We start from the raw sequence: 10,318 nt of genomic DNA on the forward strand, positions 1-10,318 counted from the left end.
TCATGTTAGATTTGATTGGATAATTATTTTAGTGTTAATTATCATCCTGATGATGATAATGCTAATAGCATTGATAATAATTTAGGATTAATAATTTCATGATGATGACGATGGTGACATTACTAAAATTTACTTTCACTATAGCAAGTCTTCCATATAAAAAGTCAAGTGGCTGATGGCATAAAACAGGTTAGTCCGATTTTTCTGCGCACAGAGGCCATGTCTCCATGTCAAGCAGATAGTGAGCTTATACATCAGCGCAACCAGTTCCCGATTCGGATTGTAACTACTTCGATGAAATATGACGTTATGTGGATATATTTTGTGGTTCTCGGTTTCTGTTCCACACATTGAGTTATAAAAAGCTAATTTTTTTTTCTTTTAGGCTTAATCTATAAAAGCGTTTTATATTTGGTGAAAAGACTTCATAAGGATCTAATATCCATATATATCTATGCAAATATCACCGTTATACCAAAGAGAAGTTTTGGGCAAGGTTTGAATAATACCAGTTTATTGGATTAGTCGTAAATTATGATTATCAGTCACCTATTCTGCCCCTTTTCTTTCAATGTTTATGATTTTTTTAATTGATTAAATTCATTCATTTATAAAGACCTCCCTGTGTGTGTATTTCAAGGATTGCCGCTTTTCTTTGTAATTTAACGACTTATGGACTGAAAAACAAAACTGCAAAAGAAAGACTACATTCAAAAATTTACTCGGGAAGGCCAATTTAACTTAATTCAACTTCATCCCAGATGAGTCTCAAATCGTGATTGTAATCTTATAAACTTGCCAATGGAAGCTCTTGAAATCTGTGAATTTCTCTGTGAAGGGAACCTCTGGCTAAGCCGGGTTGTAGAACGCAATTTGTAAAATTCTACGTAAACGAAGTCTTGCTAATACCTCTTCATTGATGTCAATGATTGAACGCGAACTATTGTTTTAGCTCGTGGTTAGTATATGACGCCTCTTTACTTCTACGACTTTCACAGCTTACTTGTTTCTGCTTTCCAAACTCGTAGAGGCCAGCGCCCTCCAACCAACCCCTTGCCTGGGACCGTGGGCTACGCACACTCGCACAGGAGCTGAGGAGATGACGAGAGATAGCAATGGAGGCTCGGAGACGTTTTTGTTGACGACCTGCATCATCTTCTCGTCTCCATTATTGCGTCGAGAATGTGGGGCAGATCGTGAGGTCTTTTTAAACACTCTCGCTCCGCTGGTCAATTCCCTCGTATTTTCTGGTGAGTGTTTCATCTCTCTCTCTCTCTCTCTCTCTCTCGCTCTCTCTATCTATATCACTATCTATATATATATATATATAATATGTATAATATATATATATATATATATATATATATTATACACAGATACATATATATACAGTCACGCTAGATGTTAATTACAATACGTTTTGGAGTAAGTGACTGCCTCTTTGTCAGCCAACTCAATACGCAGGAAATAGGGCGCCAGATTTTAATTTTTTGAGTTCACAATGGTTTTCGATTAAATTGAGTATTTTAGTTTTTATATTTTTTATATTTTATCAGACAAATGGTTTTGATGACAGTGATGGAAATGTGGAAAGTATTTAGTCTTGTTGCGAGATGAAAGGACTAAATGCTCGTCGTTATTTTATCTTCTTATATAAAGTTCAGGTATGCCTTATACTTTTAAGTCATCCAAGAAAAGCGTCCGCCTAGACACCCTGGTGGATGCTTGTTCACTTCTAGCATTAAACTTTCATTCCTTTTCATCTCTCACCACAAGACCCAGTTTACGGAATAACTGTACAGGAGCGTTATTCAAGATGGAATTTAACAATAGTACCGAAAGAGTTCGAACCTTTCCCGAGGCGAGTGTGTATTTCGAATGGCCAGAATAGAATCGAGGTCATTACTGTACTCAAAGACCGACAGAGAGAGACAGACAGACAGACACCGTATACAAATTGTACAGAGGTAACCTTAAATTAGCGTGTAGCTGAATCCAACGTGACTCGAGGTACACATTGACACCTTTCTATGTCATGCAAAGGTAAGACTAGCGAACAGATTCTTGCCTGCTTGTTGCAGCAGATGATTTGCAATGTTGATGATGATAGTTGCCGATAGTTCCATACAATGGTTCATGGCATCGTGGAAGACAGTTGAGTTTAGTCAAAATCCAAAGGACCTCCTTAGAGAGAAATGGCTTAGTTGTGAACACATCTGCTAGACAGAGAAAGATTCCAAGTCTGATCTGTTCTGGTTCTACGTAAAATGATCTTGAATACCCCGTGACAACTACCGATATATCCGAGCGATGCATACTACTAGAGGCCACAGTGCGACGGTCGTTGGCTAGGAAGAGATACGGTAATATAGTCTAATTTCACTTGACACACACCGTCACCAGTAATACTACATCGAGCTATGTAGTACATGCAATAGAGTGAAAGAGCGAGAGATGTATGGGTGTGTAAAATGACTTTTTCAGTTCCATATTTCAAAAGAATTCCACATCTTTTAACAATCTTCGCCACATGACGTGAAATCCTGCTAGCAAAATGGTACGTAGTCTTGACTGCACGTCTGTCATCATATGCGTGCAACGCTTCAGTTACTTTGTCAGAAATTATTCACAGTCTTTTTTTTTTTCAACGCACATTTAGTGTGCGTCCGTGCGTACATGTAAAGTACTGTTTTGTACGTGTAGTTACGAAGGGTCACGGCTGGACGGAAGTTAGCGGTCAACGGGAACTTTCTTCTCTTCTTTCTTTTATACCTTCTCTCTCTCTCTCCTTTTGCTGACTCGAGATTGCTTATTTCAGAAGTAAATCGACTCCTTTTAATCTGTTGATATTAGTCTACATAGTCTTTTATTATGAAAAATAAAACGTATACACGTATATATATATATATATATATATATATATATATATATATATATATATATATATATATATATATATCGAAGGCCAATCTCAGGCTGGAGGAACGACTTGGGTGGGTTTCCGTCGAAGTTCAAGTGTGACGCTGTTGACCAGTATTTGCTATTGAGTTAAACTGTGACTGAGCAACCATGTAGAGAACCGGAAATTCAACATGTTTAGGCTTACCCCATTTAAGGTGACAAAGGTAAACGCTAATTTTTCACATACATATATATAATATATATATATATATATATATATATATATATAATATATATATATATATATATATATATATATATATATATATATATATATTATATATATATATATATATATATATATATATATATATATATATATATATATATATATATATATATATATAATTTTGGACTGCCCATTCAAGAAATAGTCCGTACTGGCACAAGGCCAACTTGTTCTCAAAGTAACAAAGGAAGTGAGTTTCTCCGATTTGAATAGATTCTCAAAAGCAATAGAGAGCAAACAGTAACAGCTTTTCCTCTTTAAATTTCGGCCTTCCCTGAAAAGAACCAAAATGACAGCTTTTGTAAAGTCTGGGATATTCAAAGGATTTCGGTCGCGCTAAATAAAAGAAAGAAAAAAACTTTGCTTATATCATGGCAAGAATTTCGGTTAATATCATGTTTGCTATAGTAGATTTACATCAACCGTGCATTTGATGTCTAGGCCAGTTCCTTACGACGCTCCTGATTGGCTGTTGATAAACCAATCAGAGGGCTGGAAACTCTCGAGAGTTCTCTTAAGTAGGATCTATGTTCCACCTCTCCTGAGGTATACATCTTTCCGGAGAGGTGGAACATACATCCTTCCTTTGTGAACTCTCTCGAGAGACTGAGAGTTTCCAGCCCTGTGATTAGCTTATCAACAGCCAATCACAGGGGCCTAGACATCAAATGCATGGTTGATGTGAATCTACTATAGTAATCATTCTTTCGGTTTCAAGTTAAAATTTGGCCATGAGGATTCTTTATGCCATCATTTTAGATTTTTCTCTCTCTCATATATTGTCTTTTGAGTGTAGTTGTCAGGTTGGAAATGTTTACATTCTTGTTCATGTGCGAATGTAGCAGAGAGAGAGAGAGAGAGAGAGAGAGAGAGAGAGAGAGAGAGAGAGGAAATCTAATATATATTGGTGGAGATTATATCACTTACGTTTTTTAATTATGTTAATTATGACGGTATACATTTTAGTAGAGAAACCGATCACTCGCGACAGATAGTTTTTCTTCTGTCTCCAATTAGTCCTCGACCTTTAGCAGACGACTCCGTGTATCCAGGTACCTGTTTTACTGTGTAAGAAGCGCAATTAGCTCTTGGTATATTGCTGCTTCTTCGTCCGATGATGGAACGTCGGTGTACTCGGTTGTGAGCGAAGTATTAAGTTACGCATCCGGAGTCACGAAGGGTAAGCTCGGTAGTTGGTTTACAGTTTAGACTAAGTGGGCTTATGCCATCAAGTGCCCTTGCCCTAAGTGGCCCTCAAGTGTGGTGAAGAGTGAAAGGAAGTATGAGGCCTGTTGTGAACTTCTGGACTCACCAACCAACAGAGGAAACTCCTTCCAGTTCATTTTTTTTTCTTTTACTAGGAGCAGCTGCTAGGCCGAAGTAGTCAGTCAGTGGATTTTGGCTGTTATTCCAAGCTACTTCCGATTGCCTAAGGCTGCTTTCCGCTCATTGCCGATGCTCTGTCTCCGTGCATGCATCAAGGTGTTCCTGATGTGAAACTGTTTTCTTTTCGGCTGTTAATTGACTCAAAGCAACAGGTGTTAGTCGGCTATGTTTACCGAGAAGTTTCGAAGTTCTCCAAGCTGCTTTTGTCTGGGCACGTTCCCATGTGCTTGCTTTGGCTCGATTTTACAATAAACACGCACACACAAGCGCGCGCCTCCCGTTTACAAAAAGGCCTCCCCTTCCCCCAGTTCTCTCTCTCTCTCTCTCTCTAAATCCGCTAATGTTCTCTAATGTTTCACCCGAGAAAAGAGACGAGTCAGGAAAACGGTGTTCAAAGTCGTCTTGATATATTAAAACTAATTACGTTGCTGATTTTCCCAGAGTAATAAATTATATGCACTTACAAGTATATATATATATATATATATATATATATATATATATATATATATATATATATATATATATATATATCATAAAGAGTGGACAGTAGTAATAACAGTTTTTCGAATTAGCACAGTTCGCAGAAATAAAACTCGGTTCACTTCGCTATTACTCTGAAAACGGGATTTGGCCGCATTCTACCGACTGTAGGTGAATTGCAGTCGTTCTTCTCGATAAAACTTTAAAAAAAAAATATAAGAAAAAGAAAGAGCATGACCACAAAAATGCGTTACGTCCGGGAAAACATAACAGAATTCCGAGGAAATGACCAAAAAATATGTTACATAAACGTATTTCTCGATTTAGTCTCATCTTCAGTGAATTACTCTGTACGGATATGTTTTGGCATTTTCTTTTCGGTGGCAAATAATAATAATAATAATAATAATAATAATAATAATAATAATAATAATAATAATAAAGATAATAATGTAATAATATAATAATAATAATAATAATAATAATAATAATAATAATAATAATAATAAAGACTAACAGAAACCACTACTTCCTTACGAAATGAGATGTTTACATGTCATTTATGTGTCATTTTACTCAGTTGCAAAATGCGTCTCACTTGATAGACGCATGCAGTAAGAGTTACGAACTACCTTACTGTAGCTGTATTCTGCAGTCATAAAGTTCGAAAAAGAGGGAACTTGAATGAAATTCATACACTCTGAAACTTGAAATGATGCATAAACATGAAATGACATAAAAACACACACACAAACACACACGGTGAATATGAAATTACACATCTAAACCATGAAATGACGCATGCACCCGGATAACGTTAAATGTCACGCGCACTACACTCATCTATGATATGAAAGCAGACTCACAGTTATGGCAAGATATGGCATAAAATATGAAATAAGAGTGTGGAACTCTCTCTACCAATAAAAATAATAACAAAAAAGACCGTTTCGTATTTGACGAATTCATCAGCGAAAGGCAGGTAACCAAGACTGCCAGAGAGGCCTATAGCAGTCGTGGAATCACAAAGCAGCGACGCCTATCGAAGTTCCCCCTCAAGCTGACCAAAGAAGCACCGTGTGTGATCAAATAACGGGATTGTTAGCCTCTTCCACCACCGACTCCTCAATATCGCCACCGCCCCTTCCCCGTCTTCTCCCTCCTTCCCTCAAACCTTAGTCGTCATCCGGCCCACCCCCACATAGAGGATATCCAACCCAGGGCCAACCCCAGGCACCATTACCAGGCGCTCGACAGAAATTCCCTTGACCAGAAGCACTGGCCGGAAAAGTTCTGCTGCTTCCATCGCGTGGTCGCTTTCCAGAATTGTTATTTTCTTCTTCTTTCTTTCTTTATTTAGGTACTCAAAATGTGGCTCTAGCGTTTGGGTTTGAAATTCATTTATTCAAAATAATTCCGAGAAATTACACAAAAGAATAGCCAGCTAACATTTTAATATTTCTTAAAAACACAATTCCCTGGAAGAGGAACAGCTGTGTAACCTTTAGCCCTAAAATCTATTTCTAACAAACATAATTTTCAAATTATACATGAGTATACAACTAGTAAATACTTTCCTTTCAAATTATATTCATTCATTTTTACCTGCAACCAGACTAACAATTTAATATGTTTTAAAAACAGACTTTCCTGGCGTCTCAGCGTCTGGCTCAGCGTTGCCAGATTCTCAAGCCCAAATTATCGCACGGTAGGGTATTCTTACCAAATACAGTGGAAATCCTATGGACCACCCAAAAAGTCACCATGGACCACCAGTTGGGAACCACTGCTCTAGGAGAAATAAAACTTAGCCAGATGATTTGATGAGATCTGAAACTATTTTTGTTATGTTAGCTAAAGATTAGTAGTTTGATTTTGTAAATATCGAAAGAAAAAAAGTAAATACTTGGGCAGACGATATCCTTTCTGTTATTATATTGATATCACGGGCTGTCCTCGAACAAGAAGAGCCAGTGCTTAGTACAAGGATGGCTTAATCGAAAACTGTTTTATTTTGGAATGAGTTACAAAAGGTGAAATTCAGGCTCAAGAAAATATACTGATTTTAGACTATTTGTCTAATTATGAACGCCGTCAGAAGGGCATTGTTTTGTGTAAACGTTCCATGGAAATGAGCTAAGAATATTTCGGCAAAATGCCTCATCCACTCCAGATCGTTATTCAAAAATGATTCCAAGGTTACGAACAAATGACTATACTTAATAATATGCGTGATCCAGTAGCTGTTATTCTAGATAGTTTACTTGGTAATTAGTCGACTTTGATGCCTGACAGTGGTAGTGATTCGACTGTGGTGGCTCGCAGCAGGGTTGGAGAAGTGAAGGAAGCTAGCAACCTCATCCCAAAAGACTTGCTAGGAACTGGAAGGGTAGCACCTTCTGGAGTTATTCCGTGTTTAACGGCCGGAATAGAAAGGCATATACTGAACTGGGGGAAGCCGTGGCAGAAAAAGGTTATTTTAAAATGTTATTTTTCTGAAAACTGCATTCCAGAGACGTTACAAGGTGTTGTAAAATTTTCTGTAGATCTCAAATATCTTAAACGAAAGCATAATAGAAATAAATAATTATCGCGAGATAGCAAAAAGTCAAGTATATCTTAGTTTAACCAGACCACTGAGCTGATTAACAGCTCTCCTAGGGCTGGCCCGAAGGATTAGATATTTTCACGTGGCTAGGGACCAATTGGTTACCTAGCAACGGTACCTACAGCTTACTGTGGGATCCGAACCACATTGTATCGAGAAATGAATTTCTGATCACCAGAAACAAATTCCTCTGATTCCACGTTGGCAGAGCGGGGAATCGAACTCGCAAACCACTCGTCCAATGGGTGAAAGGGTTAGTTTCAAAATTGTGCTAATGAGAATGAAGGGAACCCTATTCGGAATCCATGGAAAAGGGCCAACAGAACTCACATATGAAGAGGAACTAAGAAAGATAAATGAATCTTTTGAATGACGACCATTGTATGGTCACCATCTCTGGATAACTGACGAAGAAAAATTGAAATTTTTCATGTGAAATTACTTGGGAGGTACTGACGAATGCTGAAGCAAAGGTGGGAACGGTATGGTTCTTTGACTTACTTGCAAGGTAAATGAAAACATTATTGTAAGAGTGTCAGACATACAAGAAAAAAAAATGAAGTTTTGAATCACTTCCACCCAAACCATTAGACAAGATAGGCTCTACAGGATTTATCAAGGGCTGTTTATAAACTGTTGATGAGATTATAACGTTCATGCATGTTATGCTGTATCTCTGAAACATGAATGAGGAATGCATTGTTATTTGAAATAATAGAAAAACCATATAGCGGTGACTGAGAGTGAATAGACCGTATTCCTAGTTATAATTCTCTTTCTCAACCTGCTGGAGTCTTCTTTCTAAGGTGGAGCTTTATAATCGCTGGGGAAGTCGCTCACAGCTGTGCTTCGTTTACTTTCGACGTTTATGAAATGGTTTACTACGCACATCAACCTTATATCCTGTAGGTATAAAAGTATATATACGAATACTTGCAGGTGAGCAAGAGTAAATTGATTTGACACCATGCGTGACATTCAAGCTGAAAAGAGGTTGAATGTGGGGTTGTCATGATGGAATATTTATTGTGAGGTGTCATATTACTTCTAACTTGTCGTGGTACACTGTAAGCGTGCATATGGGTCGTTTTCTTCATCACGGTTACTGATGATGCTTAAAACATTTTGTCCACCTTGTCTTCTTTGGTTAGACCAAGTCGATAGGTCCACATAAGCCTCTTATTCATTTTCACTCATTACCACAGTCTTTGGTAAGACCCCGTGCTGACGTAAGGACAACAGACTGAATTACTGACGTTATCAGCATATTTTACGCTCCACCGAATGGTACTATTTCAAATAATGTTTCGTTCACCTTAAAAGAGATTTCATGAACTACCCAGACTGCCTCGACATCAGTCAGGCCACCTGTTCCCACAATTAATTTGTGGAAACTAGTAACCATGAACTTGCACTTGCGCGAGTACAGTAACTGCATGACTAGTTTGCAAGCTGAACTAGACGCAAGGAAAGTCAGATTTTTGTAATTTCTTATTCTTGAAGTTTACTTTTGGCATTTCAGTCATCACTCCGCCTTTTCGTGTTTTCGCAAATGATTATTGTTCATGATCTAAGCAAATTCACATAAACGTTTATTCAATTTCGCTTAAAGACAAAGGCATAATTTGCTTTACTAACAGAGGTGATTGATTGGCACAAACGAACCGGTTTTACTCAATGTGAAACCAAGTTTTTTTTTCTCCCTTTCTCGTCGGTCCTCAGTCTGAGTTTTTTTTTTTTATCTGCAAATTACAATTTATAACTCCCGTCAAAAAGAATTCTTCTTATAACTGCTATTGAAAAGACTGTCTCCAGCCTCCTCTTGAATAAATCATAAAGCCGTTTTGCAACATTTTAACATCAAAGGGAAAATCCCACCTACCTCAAAACGGCGTAAAATTCCTTTTAAAAGAAATGTAGGTATGTACTGAACAGATGCTCCTCTGCTTGCAGACTTGACACCGACTTCTTGTTTCAGGACACAATTAAAAAAAAAATTACAGGAAATAAACACATAAAACTATCTCTAATATTTTTTGCAAGTTTTCTTGGCACTTAGTACGTCCTTCTCTCTCACTTGTTATCTACACGATAATGTTTCACTTATCGTCCGGAAATGTAATGACACAGTCTTTCGTCTGCCTGCTAAACGAGCCGGGTCTCCCAGGCGTCTTACACAACTGATCTCGACGGCAGTCGCCGATGGAATGATGAGACTCATGAGAGACCTCGGCTGAGTCAGTCGGCTCGGCTCTCCATTGAATGCGATTGGTTGAGGCGGAGGAAAGATTTACGCGGGAGTCGACTACAAGCATCTTCTTCTTCTTCTTCTTCCCAGCTTTAACCCATTTTAATATGGGGTCACCGTTATGAACGAGTCGTCTCCATCGATTTCTGTCCTGTGCATCGATTGTTAATACCTTTCCATAAAGGCCCCCATACACTATTCATACAATATGAACGATCTCCGCACCGATTTCAGTCTGAACAAAGATTTTGTCTCGAGAAGACATGGCATCATCTAGACGCGCGCGATAGCGTTATATTGGCAGACGAACCCAGACATTGAACGACCTGTGTATGGCAGACTTAGATCGCAAGCCAGCAACCTGGTCGTAACAGATTCCCGCTGAGATCGTTCAGACACGAAA

General features: G+C 38.1%; 1 protein-coding gene across 2 annotated transcripts in view; it reads right to left on the reverse strand.

The window, feature by feature from the left end:
* LOC135222635 (uncharacterized) overlaps positions 1–9,913 on the reverse strand; it is a 59,007-nt gene extending 49,094 nt beyond the window's left edge. For both annotated transcript variants that reach the window (XM_064260766.1, XM_064260765.1), the window contains exon 1: positions 9,550–9,913. The gene's annotated coding sequence lies outside the window, so the exon portion shown is untranslated. The remainder of the gene's footprint in view (positions 1–9,549) is intronic.
* Between the last annotated feature and the right edge of the window lie 405 nt (positions 9,914–10,318).

Source organism: Macrobrachium nipponense, chromosome 8 (genome assembly GCF_015104395.2).
Source record: "Macrobrachium nipponense isolate FS-2020 chromosome 8, ASM1510439v2, whole genome shotgun sequence".
Lineage (NCBI taxonomy): Eukaryota > Metazoa > Arthropoda > Malacostraca > Decapoda > Palaemonidae > Macrobrachium > Macrobrachium nipponense.